Source organism: Balaenoptera physalus (genome assembly GCF_965194825.1).
Source record: "Balaenoptera physalus genome assembly, chromosome: 4".
NCBI lineage: Eukaryota > Metazoa > Chordata > Mammalia > Artiodactyla > Balaenopteridae > Balaenoptera > Balaenoptera physalus.
Genome location: NC_138891.1, coordinates 10,582,743 through 10,609,001, shown reverse-complemented (window position 1 = coordinate 10,609,001; position 26,259 = coordinate 10,582,743). Strand labels below are relative to the sequence as shown.

At 41.7% G+C, this 26,259-nt stretch overlaps 1 long non-coding RNA gene across 4 annotated transcripts; it reads left to right on the top strand.

The window, feature by feature from the left end:
- The first annotated feature begins 57 nt into the window (after positions 1–57).
- Positions 58–18,348, top strand: LOC309659505. 4 transcript variants are annotated; one of them, XR_014262846.1, is made up of 4 exons: positions 416–459; positions 1,025–1,123; positions 12,090–12,199; positions 13,617–18,348. It is a non-coding gene; the product is annotated as an uncharacterized lncRNA (long non-coding RNA). The 4 variants fall into 4 exon arrangements; XR_014262843.1 differs by lacking the exon at positions 416–459 and adding an exon at positions 58–305 and having other exon boundaries at positions 1,025–12,960; XR_014262844.1 differs by lacking the exon at positions 416–459 and adding an exon at positions 58–305 and having other exon boundaries at positions 1,025–13,769; positions 14,979–18,348.
- Positions 18,349–26,259: the final 7,911 nt, after the last annotated feature.

Genomic DNA, 26,259 nt, shown 5'->3' with positions numbered 1-26,259 from the left:
GAGTAAGACGAGCGCCCATTGGCCACGCCGCCGCGCTCGCTCGGGCCCCGCCTCCCGGATGGGCAAGGGCGGGGGAGGAAGCGGTGAGGGTGGGCGCGGAGCCGGGCGCGCTGGGCGGGGGCGAGTAAGGGAGCGGAGCCGGGGGAGGGGCGGCCAGGTGCCCTGGGCGCGCGCCCTGGGCGAGGTGGGAGGAGCCCGGGCTTGAGGTGCGGGTCCCGGGAAGGGGGGGGTTAACTGCCCGGGGCTCGCACGTGGAGGGAGCGGGCAGAACGCTCCCCAAAGCCGGAGGAGACTGCAGGGACTGGGTGAGGGGCCGGAAAGGGGGTGAGAGGTGGGCACCTGGGGGCTGCTGCCTTCCTGGGAGCGGCGAGGGGAGGGTGGCGAACAGGACTCGCACGTGGAGGGGGAGTGAGGATTCGCCCCTGGGCTTCCGCAGGATGCAAGAGCCAAGGGAGTGGGGTGAGAGATGGTCACCGGGAAGCTGCTGTCCTCCCGGGGGTGGGGGGTCGGGCAGGAGGGCAGGGCCGGAGGGAGGGGGGAGGGGGAACGTGAACTGGCGGAGTCTGGCACGTTGTCTAAGGAGAAAGAGCGCCCCTTTTCTCTCTGGCACGCGGCCCTCCAGACCTGGGGAGGTTAGAGGGGACGTCTGGGGGGGGGCCGCCCTCCCGCGGGCAGCAACCGTGGGGGAGGGGGGAGATGCTGGCATTCTGGGCAGAAAGGCAGCACCTTCGCAGCCAAACTGGTATGGACGCCTGAGCCTTTCTCTACCCGCAGTTCCAAACCGAAGCAAGGCTGTGGTTCTCTCCCCAAATCCTCCTGCCTGGCTTGCATTTTTCCCCCTTTCTTCATTTGCATCTGAAGGGTTTTGCCTCCCACTCGAGAGAAATCAATTAAAAAAAAAAAAAAAAAGATGTGTTGGATTGCCAATAAATAGCATCCTTGGATGGAGGAGGAGAGGAATGACTCCCCTGCTACACACGCCCCCACGCCACCCCACAGCTCTGAAACGGCTTTTCTTTCTTAGGCAGCAGCACACTGTTGCCATTCCAGGCTTGTGTGGGAGAAGACTGCTGTGCGCCTGTGTCTGTCCGCCCGGGCGACTCCAGCCCTTGGTTAATAAAAGGTACAGATGGTTAGAACACAAATGTGTGACGTCAGGCTTGGTTTTAAAAAGTTCCCTGTTCCCTACATCAATTGTGTCTCTTGGGACAGGCTTTATTTAGAGGATCGATTTGGGTCTAATGGCAGTCGGGAGAAAAGGGGACCTATGCCAGGACTGTCAGTGTCTTATAGTGCTGCACTTATAACAAAAAGCTTTTAGCCCCACAAAAAATGAAAATATCAGAGTGCAACATGAAAAACACTGCTGACTAATAGCATGATCCTTCCAATATTCTTTGGCATACCAAAGACTTGATTCTATAGAAACAATTATCTAAAATGACATTCCTCATCATAAATTATATTTCCAACTTAAAATGGAGGGATTCTCACAACTGCGAGGTAACACTCATGATGAAGCCAGACTGCTCTTGCTTTGCATCCTCAGTACCTCTCTCCCCTTTACTTCATCAACTCCTGCACATAAAATAGGAATACTGTTTCCCACCCCGCCTCTCCTATCAGTTCAGTGAGGGTGAAGGAGTTAATATTGTGAAAACACTTGAGTTCTCCGCAACAGAGGTGTTGTGATAATATTGCTAGAGTACTTTTTGATCACAAGTCACCTTTGTAAACAATTACCCATGTACTATGTCCAATACAGAGTTCTTAGTCCAGGAGTGTAAGAATTTACCCTCATTCGTACACAAGCCTATTAAGCACTGTGGATGTCTAGCCAGGAATTAATACATCCCCTTCTTCCCCCAACTCACCCCCAAACATCTCTCCTCTGAGTTAAAAGTTCTAGAATTTAAAAGCATAACAGAAACTTGATTAGGAAGAAGGGGAAGATTCACTTTGGCGAAAACAAGTGCATTTGAGAGTTATGAACGTAAATTGTGGACCAAGTATGCATTTTAATAGGTTTTAGGATTGAGCTAATGAAAGTTTTCAGGGCTCTTGTGAAATTTTCTAATTAACATTAATTAATGAAAGTATTTTACAAGGCACCATCCCTGACAACTTGCAGATAGAAGGTTCCAAGCTCCCAATAGATAATGCTTAATATCCAGCTTGGTTCTCACCCTCCTCCACCCTGAACACCATTTAATTTGCATCTTAATTTCACTATCTGTAAAAACTAAGCATAACATTACCTGGCCTACTCATCTCACACAATCAAATAAGATAATGATATGAAAGGCTGTGGGAACTCTGCAGAACCATTCAAATTTAATGTTATTATTACAACAACTACATTTCCATAGCTGGAGAGAGGGTGACAATCATTCTGAAAAATAGGAATAAGAAATCTATGTCATTGAGCAATAAAATGAAATAAGATTCATATTCAAATTCTGATACTATTTTTTAAATCTTTATTATAAGGTTATTCTGGCATATATATATATAAAATATTTAAATATTAAAGGAATCTGTAGTATTGAAAAGTCCCATGTCATCAAAGCTGATGACGCCAGGAACTTGAATGGTATTGGTAATCTCTCTGTCCCACCCTTATCTCCCCACCCTTTTCTAAATGTCATTTTCATTCTCCCTTACTGCAGCCAGCAGCTCAACTCACATCTTAAGTACTGTGCAGTCATGAAGGAAACCTCAAATTTTAAAAGTCTCAAGGAATGACTAATCAGGCTAGACTCATGTGCCCATGCCTCAGCCAATCACTACAACCAAGGAAGCAAGGTCTGAGAATTGATGACAGCTTCCGTTCAGAATTCATGTTTAAAACAGTGGGAGGAAAGATGTCATGTAGATGTGACCACCAGGGTAATTGCTGTGAGCTAGGCAGCCACACCCAAGTTTACTTACTGTGCTACAACCGTGGTGGGCATTTGCCAGCGCCTTATATGCTTTACATCATTTAAGTTTTTCAGTAACCGTTTTAGGTTAGGAAACTGGGGTCCAAAGAAGGGGTGTGCCCATTGTTACCCAGCTAATCAATGACAGGGCCTGGATGCATGAGGCCCTGGAAAGTCAAAAGAGTAGCTTATGTGATAGGAAGTAGACAACTATTGATGACTTTTGAGCCAGATAATCCTTATATTATAAAATGGTTTTTATGATGAGTCTGAAATACATGGAAAATGCATATAATAAACTGCCAAAGCAGCAAAGATATGTTCAGAGACCTAGAGGATAGAATTGGAAAACCTCATATACATATAAAAGAGTTTCTGGAGGGGAGGAAATAGAGTATGAAGGAGAAGCAATCTCCATAGAAATGATGCATGAGAATTTGTCAGACTGGAAGAAAAATGAGTTATCGGATCAAAGGAAGATGCTAAGGCTCAAGCAGAGTAAGTTTTTTAAATTGAGACCCATACATAGTAGTGAAATTAGAGAATACCAAACACAATAAGAAAATGTTCAGGGGCTTCCCTGATGGCGCAGTGGTTGAGAATCTGCCTGCTAATGCAGGGGACACAGGTTCGAGCCCTGGTCTGGGAAGATCCCACATGCCGCGGAGCAACTAGGCCCGTGAGCCACAATTACTGAGCCTGTGCGTCTGGAGCCTGTGCTCCCAACAGGAGAGGCCACGACAGTGAGAGGCCCGCGCACCACGATGAAGAGTGGCCCCTGCTTGCCGCAACTAGAGAAAGCCCTCGCACAGAAACGAAGACCCAACACAGCCATAAATAAATTAAAAAAAAAAAAAGTTCAGAGTTACCACTGAGGAAAGTCAAGTTATCTTAAAAGAAATGACAGTCAACCTGTAGCAGATTTATTAGCAACAATAGACTATGGAAGACAATGGGAAATATCTTCAATGTATTGAGAGTCCATCCTGAGAAACTAGAATTCTATTCCTGGCTAAACCATCTTTCAAGGGGAAGAATAAAATAAACACATTTTTAAAATTTAGGACTCACAGATGGTCGTTGAAAAAGATACAAAAGAATATACTCCAACAAGAAAAAAGCTGAACCCAAAAGGAATAAGTGAGTGGGAGAAGGAAGGATAAACAGATAAATCAGTGAATATCTTGGTTAATCTAAATCAGTAGTATTTTTTTAAGTACCCGTATTTTGGAATTTTAACACCAGGTGAAATTAAGTTATTAGCCCTTAAAAATGTGGTAGATAATGGCAGAAAGGAGTTCTGAGTTAAAGACAACCTTTTTTATTCAGAAGGAGTGAGGTAGTCTTAAATTTTAGACTTCGACAAGCTATTACATTGGTTAAAGTTTTTTTTGTTGCAAACAACAAAATCCAAGCAAGAATTTCTTAAATCGATCTTCAACAGCTCCCAGAGTCACTGGGAGAGCTGAAAAAACAAGCGTGGGCTGAGCTTGTAGAAAAAGTGCTCTAAACCATGTAATAGAGCTGGTGTGATAAAGAAACTGCTGCTGCTCCCATCAAACACCAAATGCCAGGAGCTCAACTTCTCTTCCTCTGCTCCTGCCATCAGCATCAATGCCAATTCTGTGTCAGAAAATTAGTCTTGCAGCCACTGCCACCTCCACAAACTGGATATCAGCCTCTACCTGCACCAGGACAGTGGCAGCCATGTGCAGAGCTTGTACCCTCACATCCTCACATTTCCACTGGTGCTTCTGGTTAGCAGAGCCAGTGTCATAGGCCTGCATCCTAGCTGCAAGGGAGGCAGGGAATTTGAGTTCTCAGTTTTACACTGGGGAAGAGGGATCTGTGACCAGGGAATTATCCCAAATATAGAAAGGCTATTTAAATGATTGTGGCAGCCTTGAATATGACAGAGTCCCTTAGTGGTATATATATTAAAAATAGGAGACTCACCAAAATAAGAGAAATAGAATGTGTGACTTCCAAACCTATGGAGAGAGAGAAAAAAAAAATGACCTAGAGAAGAGTTAGTTACCAGATTAGCGGGCAAGAAAGAAGAAAAGGAAAAGCAAACTGAAATTATGATAAATAGGAAACTCAAATAAGATTGTATAAAGAAGTCCAAGTATATTATTAATCACAATAAATATACATGGTTTAGGCCTGTCTATTAAAAAGCAACAACAACACAACAAATACATTCAGACTGGATTTTTAAAAAAAGAAATCCAACTATCTGCTGTTTGCAAGATATATGGTTAGAAAATATTACCAAAAAGTTTGGGGAAAGGCAATTAAAGAAAACTATGTACCAAGAAAATACTAACCCCAAAATTGTTTGTCTAATAACATTAATATCAGGCATAAGAATTTAAGGCAAGAAGGACTGATAGAGATAAAGAGGTGATCTGTAGGAATCATAAAAGAAACTATCCCCCATGAAGATACACAGTCACGATACATTCATGAATTTGTGTGCACTTAACCACATAAAGCAAAATTTGATGGAACTACATAGAGAAGTTGGCAACTGCACCATCAGAAACTAATAGACAAGCAGACAAAACGTTAGAATACCATAAAATCAATAAGCTCGATACCATGTGAGATTTATACATGAACACACACATACACACACATAATCAACAGTAAAAAAAAATAGTTCATACCACTTCTCCAAGACACTAAATCCAGCCATTTTACAGGTGAATTTTACCAAACATACAGGAGACAATGCCTTTCCTTTGTTATATTTCAAAAAGTAAGAAACTAAGAACCAAGTATAACTGAGACTCATGATGCAACAGGTGCTGCTCAGATATCTTGTCTTCCAAACCAACCCTTGGACCTGTCCAGTTCTTTGACAAGGGCAGTTATTTCAACAACAGGGCCCTCAGAACCATTTCATTGAGTCAAAAGCTCTTCTAAGGGGGTCTCTGCTTAACTGCTTCAATTATCTCTCTGCTGATGACTGCTCCTCTGTAGTTGAAACACATGGAAAATGCATATAATAGACTGCCTGAGATAAAAATATACAATTGTATGAATAGTATGATATACGCTCTGTTAAACATCAAGCAAGCAAATATCTGAATAGAAAAAAAAATTTAACTCTGGAAGAAAGTATACTGCAACATTAAATAAAGTTATGTCTGAGTGACAGATGTATGAGTCCTTCTATTTTTCTGTATTTCGCATATTTTATTTAGCAAGAAATTAAGTAGTTTACAAATACACTGGCACTTCATGATTTCATAACTTCGTTGGAATAAAAAAGACATGAGACATATAGAAAACAACTATCAAAATAGCAAAAGAAATTCTAACTGTATCAATAAGTACATTAAATGTGATTGGACTAAACACCCTACTCAAAAGGCAGATTTTATCAGACTGAATAAAACAGCAAGCTCCAACTCTGTGTTACAGGTCAGCAAGAGACACGCCTGAGATTCAAAGATATAAGTAGATTGAAAGTAAAGGATGGAAAAGATACAACATGCAAAAAATAACTGCAAGAGAATGTAAGTTGTTACAGCTGCTATAGGAAACAGTATGGAGGTTCCTCAGAAAACTAAAAATAAAATTACCATATGATCCAACAATCCCACTCCTGGGCATATATCCAGATAAAATTGTAATTCAAAAAGATACATGCACCCCTATGTTCATAGCAGCATTGTTCACAATAGCCAAGACATAGAAGCAACCTAAATGTCCATCAACAGATGAATGGATAAAGAAGATGTGGTACATATATACAATGGAATACTACTCAGCCATAAAAGAGAGTGAAATTATGCCATTTGCAGCAACATGGATGGACCTAGAGATTATCATACTAAGTGAAGTAAGTCAGAAAGAGGAAGACAAATACCATATGATATCACTTATATGTGGAATCTAAAATATGACACAAATGAACCTATCCACAAAACAGAAACAGACTCACAGACATAGAGAACAAAATTGTGGTTGCCAAGGGGGAGTGGGTTGGGAGAAGGATGGAGTAGGAGGTTGGAGTTAGCAGATGTAAGCTATTACATATGGAATGGATAAACAACAAGGTCCTACTTTATACCACAGAGAACTATATTCATTATCCTGTGATAAACCATAATAGAAAAGAATATTAAATAAACAGAATGTATATATATGTATAACTGAATCACTTTGCTGTACAGCAGAAGTTAACACAACATTGTAAATCAACTATACTTCAATTTTAAAAAAATAAAAAAAAATAAGTAACCACAAGAGACCTAGAGTGGCTATATTAATATCAGACAAAATAAACTTTAAGACAAGAAATATTACTGGAGACATTTTTGATAAAAGGTCAAAACATCTGGAAGATATAACAATTATAAATATATAGGGACTTCCCTGGTGGTCCAGTGGTAAAAAATCCACCTTACAATGCAAGCGATGCGGTTTCAATCCCTCGTCAGGGAACTAAGATCCCACATGCCACAGGGCAACTAAGCCCACACTCCACAACTACTGAGCTCACACACCTCAACGAGAGCCTGCGTGCCGCAAACTACACAGCCCATGCACTCTGGAGCCCGCGCGCCACAACTAGAGAAGAGAAAAAAAAAACCTGCACGCCACAACTAGAAAGAAGCCCACGCACCGCAATGAAGAGCCCGCGCACCACAGAGAAATATCCTGCATGCTGCAACTAAGACCTGACACAGCCAAAAATTTTAAATTAAATAAATAAATAAATATTTTTAAAATAAATAAATATATGTGTGTGTGTGTGTATGTGTATATATATATATATATATATATACACACACATACATACATACATGCATGCATACAGCTAGGAACCAAATCCCAAAATGTATGAAACAAAATCCAGCAGAAATGAAAGGAGAAATAGACAATCAATCATAGAGATTTTAACACCCTACATTAAATAATTGATAGAACAACTAGAGAAGACTTTAACAACACTATCAACCAACTTGTCTTAACTACTATTTATAGAACACTCCACTCAATAACTGCAACATACATATTTCTTTTCAAGTGCTCATGAAACATTTTCTAGGATAGACCATATGCTGAAGACCAAAATAAGTCCCAATAAAATAAAGAATATTGAAATTATACAAAGTATGTCCTCTGATCACAATGAAATTAAATTAGAGATCCATAACAAATAAATCTGAGAAAACACCACATATTCGGAAATTAAGCAACACACTTCTAGATAACCCATAAGTCAAAGAAGAAATCGCAAGGGAAATTAAATAAGTTGGGCTGAATGAAAAATATACAACATATCAAAAGTTATGGGATATATCTAAAGCAGTGGTTAGAAATGTATAACTTTAGATGCCTATATCAGAAAAGGAAAAAGGTCTCAAATCAAAAATCTAAGCTTCCACCTGAAGAAACTAGGAAACAAAGAGCAAACTAAACCCAAAGCAAGCAGAAGGAATGAAATAATAAATGTTATAACAGAAAAACAATAGAGAAAAAATTTTTAATTTGCTTCTTTGAAAGGATCAACAAAATTGACAAACCCTTAACTAGACTGACTAAGAAAACAAGGGAAGGCACTAATTATCAAAATCAGGAAAGAAAATAGGATACTGCTACCTACCCTATAGAAATTAAAAGGATTATAAAGGAATATTATTGACAGCTTAATGCCAACAAATTAAAAGACTTGGATGAAATGGACAAATTTCTAGAAGTACACAAAACCAACTCAAGGAGATATAAAGTATTTGATTAAACCTACAAGTAAAGATACTGAATTAGTAATTTAAAATCTCACAAACAAAATCCCTGGCCCAGATGGCTTTACTGATGAATTCTATCAAATGTTTAAAGAAGAAATAGGGCGTCCCTGCTGGCGCAGTGGTTAAGAATCCGCCTGCCAATGCAGGGGACACGGGTTCGAGCTCTGGTCCGGGAAGATCCCACATGCCGTGGAGCAACTAAGCCCATGTGCCACAACTACTGAGCCTGTGCTCTAGAGCCCAAGAGCCACAACTACTGAACCTGCGTGCCACAACTACTGAAGCCCAAGCACCTAGAGCTCCTGCTCCACAACAAGAGAAGCCACTGCAATGAGAAGCCCGCGCACTGCAACAAAGAGTAGCCCCCGCTCACCACAACTAGAGAAAACCCGCACACAGCAACAAAGACCCAACACAGCCAAAAATAAAAATGAATAAAATAAATTAAAGAAGAAATAATACCAGTCTTTCACAAACTCTTTCAGAAGACAAAAAAGAGCACTTCCCAACTTATTTTATGAGGCCAGTGTTACCCTGATACCATAGCAGACAAAGCTGTCACAAGAAAAAAGAAAAGGAAAAAAAAACTACAGACGAATCCTTCATGGACAAAGATTCAAAAATCCTTAACAAAATATCAAATCGAATTCAACATTCAAAAAAAAATATTATATACCACGACCAAGTTGGATTTACTTCAGGAATGCAAGGTTAGTTTAACATCTGAAAATCAATTAATGTAATATACTGTATTAATGGAATGAAGAACAAAGATCACATAACCTCAGTACAGTAGGAAGAGCTAGCAAAAGAGATTGAGTGGGATAAGAAAACACACATCAAGACAATGTATTTCAGGTAAGAGAGTAGTCACCTGGTTGAGTGCTGCTAAGTCCAATAAAAAGAGAAATGAGAATTGACCATTGGATTAGACTCTTTGGAGGTGGCTGACAGCCTTAAGAAGGGTTTCAGGAAACTCGTGTCATTGAAAATCTGAAGGGAATGAGAAGTGAAGAAGTGGGGGAAAAGAATACAGACAATTTTTTTCAAGTAGTGTTTTAAAAGGTAGCAGAGAAGTGGGGCAGTAAATGGAGACGAATGAGAAGCCAAAGGGAAGTTGTTTTTGTCTTTTAAGATGGGAGTTATTACCTGTGTACAGGCTGAGGAGTGACACAGTCGAAAGGGGAAAATTGACCAGGCAAAGGAGAGAGCAGATGCCTGTGGGAGCAAAGTCCTTGAGAAGGCAAGGGGGGATGAGATGCAGTTCAGAGGATGCATCAGAACATGTCAAGAACTCTGAAGTGTCTGAGACTTTACCCTACTTGCATGCTAACAAGTTAGCCTGTCACAATTTCATGGATGCTGGCAGAAAATGTGAGACTCCTGGGTCAGAGACAAAGGACTTCATTTCTCACAGCTAGAGTGGTAACCAGAGTATCAGAATTTTCTTGCATCAGTTTCCTGAACCTCAGTTCCCACAGAGCAGTGTGAAGAGAGCCAGGTGACACCTGCACACTCAGTGGGTTGCATTACAAGTAAGGAAATCTGAACTCAGCAAACCTCAGTCTTTTATATGGGGCAGTAAACATGCCTGTCCTTTGCTCCAGAGAGAGACATTTTTATGACACTGGACAGTAAGCATCCCTGATGTTGGTTCCAAAGGGAGACACTATCTCTATCTCCAAGGCTGTTCACTCTACAAACATCCTTGATAAGACAGCCTGAAACAAAAGAAATGTGAGACACGTGGAGAATTGTCTCAACAGAAAATTTAGCCTTAATTAAGAGCACAAACACTTCATCCATCTTAAGGTGTGGAGGTTGGGAGAGTAGAGAAAATAAGATTATTGGACAAGATGCTATTGGCTCTCTTTTGTTTTGCTTTATTTTCTTCCCAGAGTATCAGTAGTTGAGAGTATCAGGTAAGACTGAGGACTGGGCATCTGGAAGAGTGAGAGAGGGTAGACTAAGGACATGAAGAGTTAGCAGGCACTGCCGAGGGCCCTCCTATAATTTATGATCATAAGTTTAAACAGCAAGTTATGACTGTTTTAACCAGGTTTGTTCCACTGCTTGGGTGTAAGGACAAAGTATAGAGTTGGCTTTAACCAGGACTGGAGTTTTTCCGGGCAAGCATGATAGAGAAAGAAAATGGCAAGGGCGTTGTGGATGTACACAAAGAAGTGATCACAGTGGTGGACCAGGGAGTCTAGCTGGATGAAGAAGAGAGTGAGGGGAGGAAGGACAGTGAAAAATGGATGGGACCAAAGGATCAGAGTTCCTGATGGTGTTGGAGAGTGGCTGGAATGCAGGTATTAAAATAAGTGAACTAGGAGACAGGAGGCAGCGGTCAAAGAATGGAGTGCTTAAAATCAAGGTTTTGAGTTATATGAGCATGGGAATGGGTACCTAACGTGGGGTGGAGGAAAAGATCATTGGAGGTGAGGAGTTTAGGAGACTGAGTGGCCAGAGTTGTCAGGTGGACCATTTATGAGCTTGTCGAAGTTACCAAGAAAAGCTGGTCACATGGAGAGAAAGGCAGGTGCAAATGAATGAAGGGAGATAACTGGAAAGTTGCTGACGATTACAACAGGGAGGGGTGGCGGGTACTGTGGACTGATGGCAGACTATTCCTTCATTTAATAAGTTTTTTTTTTTGATATTTATTTATTTGGCTGCGCCTTATCTTAGTTGCAGCAATCAGGATCTTCATTGCCGCTTGCGGGATCTTTTAGTTGCGGCATGCAGGATCTAGTTCCCTGACCAAGGATTGAATCCAGGGCCCCTGCATTGGGAGCGCGGAGTCTTCACCGCTGGACCACCAGGGTTGTCCCAATAAGTATTTATTTATATGTGACCAACTAAGCACTGTGGGAGAGAGGAATTATTATCACTGTCCTCAAGAGTTGTATGAGCTAACTTGAAGATAATGCATACACCTGTAAGAAGCTAAACAACAGGGCAAACGTTTCAGTATGGTGAGGCAGAAAGAACACTAGCCTGAGGTTCCTGAGATCTGAGCTCTATTTCCAGCCCTGCCAATAATTAGCTGTGAGCTTGGGTCAATCTCTTAACCTCACCTGGCCTCAGTTTCCACATTTGGATATGGATTAAATGATTCCCAAGAGACCTCAGCACCTAATATTGTGATACAAAATAATACATCTATCACAAGGAAGTCAGGAAGAATAAGCATGATTATCTAGATGTTACAGAAAGAGGAAATTCTTTCCGTAATGAAGGACAAAATAATTTGTCCAGCATCAGACTGTTAAATCAGGTTCATTGTTGTTTGTATTAGTCCATATAGGGTACAGAGAAGGTGCCCTAATCTGTGTTTGTTTTCCTCCACTTACACAAAGTTGTGTTTGTCTTTCCATTATGTCTCTTTGGTTCTGGCTAGGTCATGATTGCTCATGTCAAAGACCAAAGAAAATGCCATTAGAACCCATCACTGGAACAGCTACATTTAACACCTCCCTGAAAGAATACATTTTTACAGGAAGCAAAGAGGTATGTTGCCCTCTAGGAAGTGTATGTCACCTTAGGGTAATTAGGCTGATGTCCATTCCCCTGATGGCAAATGAAATGAATGGGTCCAATAACCCTTGATATCAACATAATGTTGGGGTGGGATTGGAGGTCAAGTTTTAGAAGGATATAATTGAGGTGAAGAGGATATAAACAGCTTTTCATCTATAACAGATTCTTCCTTTGTAACTGTAATTTACTCCTATATTTTTTATTATATGCAAGCACATTCACTCATATAGTTAACTATATTCATTCATATAGTTCATTGAGATCCGGCTGTACGCTAGGCCCCATTGTAAGGGCTAGAAGTACCGTACAGAGCAAGATAGCTAAGAGCCCTGTCCTATCTCCCTTTGCCAATGTATACTGAACCAGGGAGATGGACATAATAAAAAAATGAGTAAGTAAGATATTTTTCAGAGTACAATCAATGCTATGAAGGCTGTAAAGCAGGGTAACAGGATATACCTTACTGGGTTCTGATTCCCTCGATTTAGAATGTAAGTTCCACAAGAGCTTGTCATCACTGTACCCTTTTGCCCTGGTTAGTGAATTTTAACTATGGGCTCCTTTAGATACAGTTGTCGGGAAAGTGAGACCTAAAAGAAGAGTTTTCAGCCACACAGAGATGGAGGGGAAAGAGCAATGTTCCAAGGAGGCAGTAAGTTCAGCATGTTTAAGACACATAAAGAAGGCCATTGTGGCTGGAGCGTTGCAAGGACAGGAAAGTGTAACATAAGGTGAGGTTGAAGCCCAAGTCAGGGACTAGAATAATCTGGGCCTTGTAAGCCAAATGAGAGGTTAGGAGTTTGAATTTTCATTTAATTGCTGTGGTAAGCCATTGGAGGGTTTTAATGAGGGATATTCTGTGACCTTATTTTTAGTTTTAAAAGTTTCCTCTGGCAGTTGGGTAGGGAATAGACCAAGGGGAGCATGAGAGGAAGCGGGAGATCTGTTAGAAGGTGAGAGGTGATGGAGGCTTGGTGCAAGGGAAGAAGTGTTGAGACGTGGTTGAATCTGAGATCTATTCTGAAGGTAGAATAACAGGGCAAGCTGATCAGCTGCGTGTGGGCTGTTAGAAAAAGAGAGGAGGCAAGAAAGGCTCCAGTGTTTTGGCTCCAGTAACTTGGTGCTGGAGGTGCCACTCACTGACAGGGAAGCTGGGGGAGGAGTAGATTTTTTGCAGGAAAAATCAAGGATTCCATTTTGGCCATGTGACACTTACGGTGCCTATTAGACTTCCGAGCGGTATGTAGTTTTTTTTTTTTGTTTTTTTTGTTTTGAAGTGTATTTGATTTACAATGTTGTGTTACTTTCTGCTATACAGCAGAGTGACTCAGTTATACACATATATACATTCTCTTTTTATATTCTTTTCCATTATGGTTTATCCCAGGAGATTGGCTATAGTTCCCTGTGCTGTACGATTAATGGTTGATATGTAAGTATGGCAAGATGTCGGCGTTGAAGATCTTTTGTGTGTCACTGGCACTTAGATGCTCTGGAAAGCCGCAGACTGAGTGAGGTCACCAAGGGAGAGCATGTGGAGGTGAGAGCCAGAGACCAAGCCTTGAACACCTGTCAGGGGACTCCAGTTTTGACCTTCGAACAGTATGATATTTTACATGGAACGGCACTACCTCCCAGGTCAATCCGTCAGTCTTAAGTCCCCATTTTGTCTTTCTCCCTCTCAACAAGTAGTGGGATCCCACCTTGGGGGGCAGCCGTATTGGTGAGAACCTTTAATCACACAGGTCCCCCTGGGACCCATCAATATGGCGTCAGGTACCCAGGCAGAGGCTGGTCCCCGCCGTGCGTCTCTCCCATCTGCAGAATTCCCCAACTCCCCCAGCCACAGTGCTCCCTCCCTTCCTCTCTTTTCCTCTGAACTGCTGTCTTCCTCATTACTGTCCGTACCTCTGCAGACATTCTTGCTGGTGTTGTAGCTACTTATGCAGAGCAGGTGCCCTAATCTGGGTTTCCCTCTGCTCATACAAAGTTGTGTTTGTCTTTCCATTATCTCTACTTGGTTCTAGCTAGGTCACCATTGCTTACCCCTACTTTCAGCTACATTGTATCTTCCTCAAGGGCAGGATATTCTCTTATTTATCTTTCTATCCCTGATCGTGTTCTGCGTTTCCCCATTTAGAATGTAAGTAAGTACCATAAGAGCTGGGACCTTGTCCCTTGTGTTCACTGCTGTGCTCTTGGAGCATGGAACAGTGTTCTTGAATAAACACCGACAGAGTGAATGAATACAGTAGCTGTTGATAGGTTTATGTTCTAGGTAGATAGGTGATCAAGTGCCCTGCCTCGAAGGAGGACTTTCTCCCTTTTGCGTGACAGATGTTATCTCCACTTTGGGCCCCCTGTAGAGCTTTACCACTACACACACTGAATACTGCAGTATAAAGAGGTGTTTCACTTCTCACCACCCTTATGGACCCTTTCCACAGTCTGCTGATGCTGAAGCAGATAAGAACAGGGCATGCGTTTGTGGTCTGTGTAACACGTATATGCAGTTGGGGTCTGTGGTAAATTGTCTGCAAAGGTGGCCATCAACAATTTCTTTCATCTCTGTACGTATATCATCTACACGTACATCATCCTCCCAACAAGAGATGGAGTTTGTTCCCCTCCCCCTTGAATCTGGTGGCCTTGAGACGTGCTCAGTAGCAGTCAAAGTAACGTCATATGACTTTGGGGCCTGGGCCTTAAGAGTCCTTGCAACTTCCAGTTTTACTGCCTTGGGATCTAGGCACCATGTTTAAGAAGCTTGGAATTCTGGACGATATGAAACCACATGGAGAGAGAGAAGCCCAGCCAGCGTCCAGCCATCCCAGCCACTGCAGCTGAGGTGTGAAACATGAATAAAGCCATCTTGGATTCTCCAGCCCAGCCAAGCTGTCCCAGCCAACCAGATGCAGCAGAGACAAACCATCCCAGAGGAACCCCACCCAAACTGCACAATCATGAGAAAATAATAAATGGGGCCGTTTTAAGCCACTACTTTTGTGGGTTAGTTGTTATTTAGCAACAGGTAACTAAAATAGGATCTGTTCCAGAATTCCTTTTATGACAAAACTTCTAGAAACACATTGCATTTAAAAGCAGAGTGCCTGCAATTTCTAGCAAAACTACAGATGCAATTATCCCTTGTCTCAGCTGTGTCCCTTCTAGGAATCTATTCCAAAGATATCCTGGCAAAAATACAAAGAGATATATTGGCTGTTCACTGCAGCACTATTTGTAATAGCAACAAACTTCAAACAACCCACATGTCTATCAGTAGGGGACTGGATGAATAAGCAATGTAGCATCCATGTGGTGGAGTACTATGCAGCTGTAAAAAAGGACTGTGGACCACCTCTGTGAACTGCTGTGGAGGGATCACCAGGATATAAGGTTGAGTGAGAAAAGCAAGGCAGAGAAAAGTACGTGTAGTATGGTATGTTACTATTTAACTTTTTTTTAATTTTTATTTTTTTGGCCTCGCTGCACGGCATGTGAGATCTTAGTTCCCCAACCAGGGATTGAACCTGCGCCCCCTGCAGTGGAAGCACGGAGTCTTAACCACTGGACTGCCAGGGAAGTCCCTTAATTTATTTTTTTAATGAAAGGATAAAATATAATACTTTCAAAAGAAATTTATTTCCTATAGGTGGAGGGAGGGTATAGGGTAAATGATACCACAGGAATATAATCCACAAACTCCAGACTGTGGGAAACATTATAAAATAACCAATCCAGTTTCTTCGACAAATAAAAAAAATTTTTAAAAAGGGGATAGAATGGGAACCTAGTGATTAAAAAGAGGGACTTAAGAGCATATGAACCGATTGCAATTTTTGAACCTGTTTGTATTCTGATTTGAACAAATAAACTGAAAAAGTTTGTGAGACAATGGGAAAATGTAAACATGGGTTGAATATTCAATGATATTAAGGATTTGTTATTTAAATGTGATAATGATAGTGTTATCTTCTTAAAAGAATCGTCATATATTTGAGATACACACTGACATTTTTTATGGTTGAAATGATATGACAGTGGGAGTCGCTTCAAAAGAATTACATGGATTGGTGAGGTGGATGAAGTTATAGATTAAACCAAATTGGCCATGAGTTGAAAATTATTGAATCTTGACAGTTGGTTCATGAAGGTTCATTATGTTGTCCTCTTTACTTTTGTATATATTTGAAATTTTCCAAAATAAAAAGTTAAAATAAAAAAATAAGGGCCCCTGAGACCCCGTGTTTTAAGGGCACTGAATCCATTCTCTTCATAATAGCACAGCTTAGGTCCATCACCCCCAAGTCACGGCATCTGTGTCAAATGGAAATCATGTCTGTGAACCATGATCGGTATTTAGAACTCTGGGTGATTGACACCATGTAAGTGATTTTAAAGTTACAATGAGTTCTCAGGAGGTCCAGGTGTTTTCGTTGTTTTGTTTTTTAAGAATTTCCTGTGCAACAAAGACCTACTGTATAACACAGGGAGCTATACTCAATATTTTATAATAACCATAAGGGAAAAGAATCTGGAAAAGAATATATATAACTGAATCACTTTCCTATACACCTGAAACTAACACAACATTGTAAATCAACTATACTTCAATAAAAATTTTAATTTAATTTAGTTAAAGAAAGAATTTCCTGTGTCATTGTTATCTCTTACACTTAGGAGAAGTTTTAACAAACATGTAAATAGTCCCCTTCTTCTCTTCCAAACACGTGCCATTCATTCACTCAATCATTCAGCACTCTTTGTTCGAGTGACTGCCATGAGAGGTTCTGGCATTAGGGAGATGGTGCTGCCAGCTGAAAGACTGTCAACACGCATGCCCAGATGCTTGCCTCACCATGGAACAGTAGAGGGCTGTGGTCGAGGTCTGTGCCAGGACAGAGGAGGGACCTGGGTGCTCTGCCTCTAGCAGGAGGCTGGGGGAGAAATTTTAGAAGAGGGGGTGTTGGAGCATGCTAAGATGCTGGTTCTGGGGAAAGAACAGCAAAGAATTGGGATTGGCTTATTTTGGAGGAAAGGTGTAACCTGATGCTTTCCACTCTACGAAATTCTTTTACTTTCAAATACCAAAGTGTCTCATCTCCTTCCTCCAACGAAACGAGTGATATATATCAGTGGTTCTCAAAGTGTGGTCCCTGGACCAGCAAATTGCGGTCCCTTGGGAACTCTTAGCAGTGCAAATGCACCAGCCCCAGCCCAGACGTACTGAATCTGAAAACTATAGATTCGCTTCCATAAATGCAGCTTTATGAAGAAGAAAGAAACCTGTCTTTTTGTCCAACTTTTAAAAAATACACGATTATAGTGGACATTTTGGGAGACTCCAAAGTAGAAAAACAGTTTAGGTTGACTGAGAGCCTGCCAGAGCAGTGCTTGTGGAGAGACCAGTGCTCCACAAAGAGAGCCACAAACGCCAGGCTGGGCAGCTCCTGTCAGCCGCTCAGGGGCAAGCGCAGACTAGGAAGATTAAGCCTTGAGGGGACCAGGGCCCCGGTCTCCTTCTCTGAGATAACAATCCTTAGCCAAAGATACCTGAGGCCAATAGCTAAATAAAAAGATTATCCTCTAAGTGAGAGTATATAGGACAAGGTATAATGGGTAATAAAACTATATGATAAAATTTTTGTGAAAACATATAAAAACTTTATTTTTTTCCTATGACTACTAGAAAATGTTAAATAGCCTATGTAGCTCACCTTTCTGGCTTGCGTTATATTTCTGTTAGCACAGGTGGTATGTAAGATGTATATAAAATAGAGGGTGGGCAGGAGACAAAATTTGACCATTTTTTCCTCCAGCTCTGAGCAGGACAATGGGTATCCAGAGGCACAAATCGTCATTTCTTATTCATGTGTCATTTGTGTTTGTATGGTGAAGATAGCTTGATGATACTAGCCATAAAAATCCTGCAGCAAACATCTTTTATATCCATATTCAAAAAGCAATTTTTAATTCTAGAAACTAGGCTTTCCTATCGGAAGAGAATGCATGGATTAGTAAAAACTAGAACATACAGCAATATACACCAAAAATAGCCACCCCCGCTCCCCCCACCTTGACTGCTTCAGACATAGTTAATTAATCAGGACATTTTTTTCCTCTGGTCTCAGACACAGCATTGATGTCCTTATCAACAGAGTGGTCTGAGAAGCTATGTAGCTGGTGAGAGATGCAGCCATGGTGCAAAGCTAGGTGGGCCTGACTCCAAACACCGAGTTTCTTCATTATGCCATGCAGAGTCCAACTTCAAAACAGGTGCACACTTATATTTCTAGTTTAAGTCAATAAACTGTCCTCCTGATTTATAAATCAGTGTCTTATGAAATTGGTTGCGCCAGTACTCCCCCCCCTCCTTCCCCGCCGCCGCACCCTGATCAAATATCTTTTGATGTGCTGGCAAACGTGAATATCTGATCTTTCAACTAAGAACCAGGCTCCAGGCCAGGAATGACCCGTACAGAGCACGTGTGCTCACTCTCTTCTCCTTTAACACTGACAGACATTGCCAATCAATCTCAGTGCTCTTTTTTGTCGAACCTAGACCTAGCCTCAAAGTCCTATTCAACACAGTGCTCCAGGAAGCCACTGCCACCTGCCCGGTGAGACTATTGATTTGCTGGCCTGGATGATAGTGACCTAACAAAACTGTTCCATGTCCAGCTGGCTTTTTCCGAAACTCTGACCTTGTGCCCCTCTTTTCTTTTTCCTAGAAGGGTAGATAGGTTCTAGTGCCAATCCAGAAGGTTTGTGGTGCATAGGGGAACTGGGAGAACAACACTGGCATTTTAGGTAGTCGATATTCCATAAAACTGTCTTCAGTATTCAATATATTCAATAGAATGGGCGCATTCATACAACACGTTTTTCTGTTTTTCCAGAGGCAAGCGCCAGAGGTTTCCATACAGTTCTCTTCTAATTCTACTACTGTGTCTGAGTTAGAACTCACCAGGTAGTTTTTGGATGGAATTTACAACAATGATAGTAATAGTTGTTCCTGTATCAGGATTATTTTGGCTGCAAGTAATATATATATTTCTATATTGAGAATGTTGACATTGCTGCTATTCAAGAAAGTTTATGCTGGACGTCCCTGGCAGTCCAGTGGTTAAGACTCCGCACTTCCACTGCAGGGGGCACGGGTTTGATCCCTGGTCAAGGACTAAGATTGCACATGCCACATGGTGCGGCCAATAAAAAAAAAAAAGTTTATGCAGCCAGTAAGCAAATTTATCAACATAAATGAGGGGTGTGGCCAAAAGGGTGATGTCCCAGAGGAAGTACACTGCAAAAATTTCACGTTAAAGGAACTCTCAAGGATATTTGACTGAAAGTGCAAAGGATAAAATAATGGAAGCTGATCTAAACTTAGAAAGGGTGTGACATTTGCTAAGGCATAGAAAAGATGCTCTGAAGGGGAGAACTATTCAAACTACTCTTGATAAAATTTTTACAAAGAGAAAAAACATTTTGTCAATGCTTCTGTTTTAAATAATAATCCATTAAATATTAGTTTTGCTATTTTTTAAAAATCTATTTTATTGAAGTACGGTTGATTTACAATGCTGTGTTAATTTCTGCTGTACAGCAAAGTGATTCAGTTTTATATATATTCTTTTTCATATTCTTTTCCATTATGCTTTATCACAGGATATTGAATATATTTCCCTGTGCTGTACAGTAGAACCTTGTTGTCTATCCATTCTGTATTGAATAGTTTGCATCTGCTAATCCCAAACTCCCAGTCCATCCTTCCCCCACCCCACCCCCTTGGCAACCACAAATCTGTTCTCTATATCTGTGAGTCTGTTTCTGTTTCGTAGACATGTTCATTTGTGTCTACATATAAGTGATATCATACGGTATTTGTCTTTCTCTTTCTGAGTTACTTCACTTAGTATGATAATCTCTAGGTCCATCCATGTTGCTGCAAATGGCATTATTTCATTCTTTTTTATGACTGAGTAGTACTCCATTGTGTACATATACACACATCTTCTTTATCCACTCATCTGTCGATGGACATTCAGGTTGTTTCCATGTCTTGGCTATTGTAAATAGTGCTGCTATGAACATAGGGCTGCATGTGTCTTTTTGAAATGTAGTTTTGTCTGGATATATGCCCAGGAGTGGGATTGCTGGATCATGTGGCAACTCTGTTTTTAATATTTTTAAGGAACCTCCATACTGTTTTGCATAGTGGCTGCACCAATTTACATTCCCGTCAGCAGTATGAGAAGGTTCCCTTTTCTCCACACCCTCTCCAGCACTTGTTATTTGTAGACTTTTTAATGATGGCCATTCTGATCAGTGTGAGGTCCTACCTCACTGTAGTTCTGATTTGCATTTCTCTAATAATTAGCGATGTTGAGCATCTTTTCATGTGTTTGTTGGCCATCTATATGTCTTCTTTGGAGAAATGTCTGTGTATGTCTTCTGCCCATTTTTCAATTGGGTTGTTTGTTTTTTTGTTACTGGTTGTATGAGCTGTTTGTATATTTTGGAAATTAAGCTCTTGTCAGTTGCATCATCTGCAAATATTTTCTCCCAGTCCATAGGTTGTCTTTATTTCGTTTATGGTTTCCTTTGCTGTGCAAAAGCTTATAAGTTTGATTAGGTCCCATTTGCTTATTGTTGCTTTTATTTCTATTGCCTTGGGAGACTGACCTAAGAAAACCTTGGTACGATTTTTGTCAGAGAATATTTTGCCTATGTTCTATTCTAGAAGTTTTATAGTGTCATGTCTTATATTTAAGTCTTTAAGCCATTTTGAATTTATTTTTGTGTATGGTGTGAAGGTGTGTTCTAACTTCACTGATTTCCAGTTTTGCTATTTTTAAACTATCCCTGTACATTTACCAATCAAAGTAAAAGGTTTTAATATTTTGGCAAAATTTTTAATGAAACAGTTGTAATTTGTCCTATTGATTATTAAGATTGCTTTGCTCCGTTTCAGCTTGCATGGTCATTTTTATGCTCCTGAACTACCATGCAACGTGAGGACTGCCTGTATGTTGGTAAAACAAGAAGAAATTCAAAATGATAGAATTGTACTAATGCTTTGGCAATGTCAGTGTATTTTAAAGTGTAATTGGGATTAGAAAAAAGATAAAAGATGCAATAATATTATAGACACATCTGCCAATGCAAACCTATAACTCACATAGCTATTTCAGAGGTGTGTGATGCATCTGAGACACAGGTGATCTGGGTATTCCTTTGCCTGAAGGATGGGAATATGAAAAGTTAAGGATGGAGAACAGGTGTGAATCACTGTATAACGTCACATCCCACGTCACATCCCCAGAAAACATGGTGGTCAACGTCAAGCCATCTTCACATTTGCTTCCTAAGGGCTGAATATGCACCAATTAAAAGGCCACTGGCTGCAAGTTCATCAGGACTCTAGCTCCTCTTGCTGGACCTTTCTGCCTTCTGCTTGCATGTTGGCTCTATTTCAGGCTGGAAGCAAATCAGGACAGCTGTCCCAGGCATTGCATCCAAATGCCATGTCATCCAGAGGCAGATAGAGGATATTTCTTCCAGAGTCTCCTTCTCAGGAGTAAGGAGAAGCCTTCCAGCCTATTGGCCAGAACTGGACCACATGGCCACTGTATCAGTCAGGGTTCAGGACGGACAACTAAAGCCATTCTATGCATTCTGGATATAAAGGACTTAATTCAGAATTAGGGGCATACATGACTTCTGGGAGAGCTGGGGGAGCAGAGTTCAGAAACTATCCTGGAAGATCAGAGGAGTTGACCCTGATAGATCTTAGCCTGAAACACCTAAGTGTGTAATTCCTCAAGTTTGTGCCAGGAAGCTGCTGACAATCTCTCACCTGCCCACCTATACAGCTCCAGCCATTCCTGGAGGAATAACACCATCCTCTTTGTAAATCTTGCCCTGAATTCCTCTTGGAAGCAGTCATCTGGAACAGGCTGAGACAGTGACTCTGGGAAGCGTGCTTCCTAGGCTCAGAAGGGAATGTGGTAGAACCACACAGCTGGCCGCAGACCACACCCAACACACCCACCCGGAACCCAGCCCTAGCACAGCAGGACGGCCACTGCAATTGGATTAGGTCGTCAGGATTTCCCTTTGATCCTGAGAGTAGGGTAAAGTCAGTCTCAACTGTCACATGGGGGAGGACTGACACCCATCCCCCCTCCCAAATCAGTGCTTGACTAGCAAGGAAACTGGGGAAAAGCTGTTGGTGAGACAAGCAGCAGCTCCTGCTACATGCTGTTCACACCATAATCGTAATTTTCTTTGCAAATAAACATATTTGTTACCAAAGTAGCTAGCTATATATTTCAAAGAAATGTGCTATATAACATTCACCACGCATACCTGTTATTACCCACCCGTTACAATCTCCTGCAAGTGGCTCAAATCCCATGCTAAATTGTAAAATTACAGTCAGCTGATTGGTAATTTATAGTGTTAACTGCATTCAGTAAAAAGTTAAAGCTCCTTTTAGAAAATTCCTCCATTAGCTCTTCTCCTCCAGATAACCAGCCAGATTTATTTGTCTGCTGCTTCTTTATATGCCTTACCAGCACCCTGAGCACATCCTTGATTTAATGAACTTACTTGTGCGGCTCAGATTTACAAGATCGGCCATCCCCCTTCCTGCCGCTCATCTTCCTGATCGCCATTTGGCTGTTATTTCACATCCCATTCAATGCCATTCCAGGTTCTTCAGAGACTGTGGGACCAGTTTTCCTCTGGGAAAAGGAAAGCGGATGGCTGGGAATCCATTTGGAGGCCCAAGGAAAGAATGCAAATGTCAAGGATACTAATTGCTGATTTTCTTACCAGGGCTGTTTACAGTAAATTCTTTCTATAAGAAAGCCCTGAAGACGAGCCTTTTTGGGGGGGAATCAGGAAAGTTATGTATGTGCAGGTGCCAGGGAGCGGCTTCTGTTCTAGAAGGGCCTCAGCGTTTCCTCCCACAGGCCTCCTTGAGTATGCAAGCTGCATATGTATTTATAACTCTGCAGTAAAAAAGTGAACTTTATTAGCAGAGATAACTGTCATAATTCAAGCAACTGCACTCTGTATAGCAACCAGAGACTATAGGCAGCAGGATAATATATGTTCTGTCCAATCGTGTGCAAGTATAGGCAAATTATGAGTCACCAACTGGGCACAAACAAGGAAGAGGAAGGACAAGACTTGACTGCCCCTGTGGGGGACCCTAGGGGCCTGCAGAATGTGTCCAAATGCTTCTTCCAGGGAGTTGGTTTTTCCTTGAGGTCAGTGACTTCATCATGCATTTTTGCATCCACGCATCCTAGTAGCAGCCCTCAATAAATGTTTATTGAGTGAATGAGTGAATAAAATGTTGACCCTAGGACGTGCAGTGGCTCCTGAATTGTTCTCTGTGTGTGTGTGTGTACTCCTCCCCTTCCTATTCAAACATTGATTCTAAATCAGCGGAGCCACAGCTGTGCACTTGAAGAGACCCACTCGCAAACACTGTCGGCCAAGTGAGGCTCTCCATCTAGGCTGCACATCAGCATCACCTGGGGATGTTTGGAAACTCCAGTGCTCACGCCTTAACCTCAGACCAGCTGAAATCAGAATCTCCAGAGCTGAGGCCTAGGGATCGGAACCCTGCCACTTAAAACCACAGCTCCAAGCCGGCATGAAGGCTTCTCTGGCTTAGGGACTGGGGGACCCAGAAGACATCCCTCAGTCCAAAACCTTTCGAAGTTCAGATCAGCTTCCAATATTTTATCCTTTGAACTTTCAGTCACATATCCCTGAGAGTTCCTTTAATGTGAAATTTTTGCAGTGCCACCTTTATTGGGGCCCAAGGTGCAGACAGAAAGGAAGTACTTCTGATGGGACTTAGGAATTTGTACTCCTCTGGACTCTGAGCAGAGGAGGGCGTGTCACATGTCTCAGGAACATATAGCACTTGAAACAACAAAATGATGCCACGCTGTGGAGCCATTGCATCTCCGTCCTGCCCAGGGTAGTGACCCCTCTCCAGCCTCCTGGCCACTGGCACATGTCCACCTGGGGCTCTCTGCCCACTGCCTGGCAGCCGCAGTCCACAGCCTTCCCCCAGGTCTCTCCAGCGACCTCCTAGTACTCTTGGGGAAGGTTGGGGAAAGGTGGGTCACGGTTATTTTGGTTTGTAGACATCTTTGGGGTGGGGGGCGGCTGAGCGGTGTCTCGGGAAACTCTAAGTCGCTGCAAGCTGCAGCAAGTGTGTGTCAGTGGGAGGTGAGAAAGGCAAACAGGGCTGAAAACTGTGCCAGGAACCTGCCTGGTGGATAATCAAAACTGGCCTATAAATAACTAATGGAACAACGAACGTGTTGTTGAAGTTATTTTCCAAAGCAGCGTAGAGGCAAAACGAGTGCTTCCCTTGAGCAAATCCTCAAGCTGTTCTAGGAGGCCAAGGAAAAATACAGAACACCTATCTGGTGGTGATGCCTTTGCATAAACAACTTCTCCAGATAACTGAAAGACACCCTCACTGATGACAAGAAACCCCACCTCTTAATTGTGTAAGGGAACTTTTTCTCAAATGGGTTATCTTCTCCCCAGAGGAGGTGAACAGAGTGCATAGTCATTTATTGGCTTTTGGGGGTCCAGGAAGCAGAACCTAGATTCCCCTTGAATCACTCTTCTCTTACAGCCTCTGGCCGGGCCCCAGGAGTGGAGCATGGGACCCAGGCTGAAGGCCATCAGAGTGGCTTGTTTCCCCTGGGTACAGGCCAGGGACTCTAGTGCACAGACTTTGTGACAACTATTCCCCTTGCTTTGAACCCTTTCTGGCTGCCATATGCTCAGATATGTTTTGAATAGATACAATCACAGCAAGTCTGGCCTCTGTTTAAGTAGAGAGTACTGAAATGAATGCATTATTATTTCTTTTAGTGTTCTTAAAATTCACTTTGGTTTTTTGAACATCTTCAAAAAGACTCATAAAACTTCCTGTTCCATGACTTGAGAATACACTATGGAGAAACAGCTCAGGAAAGTAATCTAAAATAATCCATACCCAATTTCAGTCTCATTTCTGAAACTATTTTGTGCACAGTCCTATTCTGCCTTGGGACCCTAGCCATGGCAATATTGACGTATTGAGTGGCACAATTAAAGTAAAATAAAACATTATACCATTTATCCCACAATCAGCTTTTATGAGACCTGCATCATCATAGACCTTTAAGAAAAAAAACTGCGTGTTGTGGAAAATTTTGTACAAAACCCTCTGTACCTGACTCAGTTGTGAAACTCCCCCAGGCCTAATAGTTTAGAATTGTGGGTGAAATTAAGCCCATTTATGGATTAAGTTCCTATACTTGGTTCATTGCTGAGCTAGTGAAGGGAGGTGGGATGCTGTCAGAAGCCACCATATCAAGATGTGACAAGGAGAGAGGAAGCAGCAAATCACTCCCAGCTGCAGAGCCATGCAGGGTGGAGAAGACAGCCTTGTAAGCCTCACCAGGCCCTCTTCCGAGGGCCCCACTATTATTACCCAGAATGACAAATGCGGTTCACAATTACCATTTTGTGCCATTAAGAAAAGTCTACAGTTATGACCACATGGCTTTTTTTCCCCAAGGCAGGGAAGTGCGTAGTGCAGTTCAGAAAGCTTTACATCAAAGAATGGTTAGGTCTGGACATTTAAAATGGCAAATTTGCATTATCTGGGAAAGTCACATATGCAGATTCCCCGATTCCAGTGAATAGGATAGAAAATTAAAAAGAGAAGAGACCAAGCTTTTAGTTCCAGTTGTGTTATTAACTAGCTATCTGGTCTGGGAGCTCGGTTTTCGTACCTTTAAACTGGAAAGGCCTAGATTTACACTCTCTAGCATGATGCTACATACAACTACTTAAATTTAAATTAATTACAAATAAATAAGATTTAAAAATTCAGTTCTCCAGACACATTTCAAGTGCTCAATAGCTTACAAGAGGTGAGGGGCTGTCATATTGGAGAGTGCAGATTGGAACATTTCCGTTATCACCCAAAGTTCTGT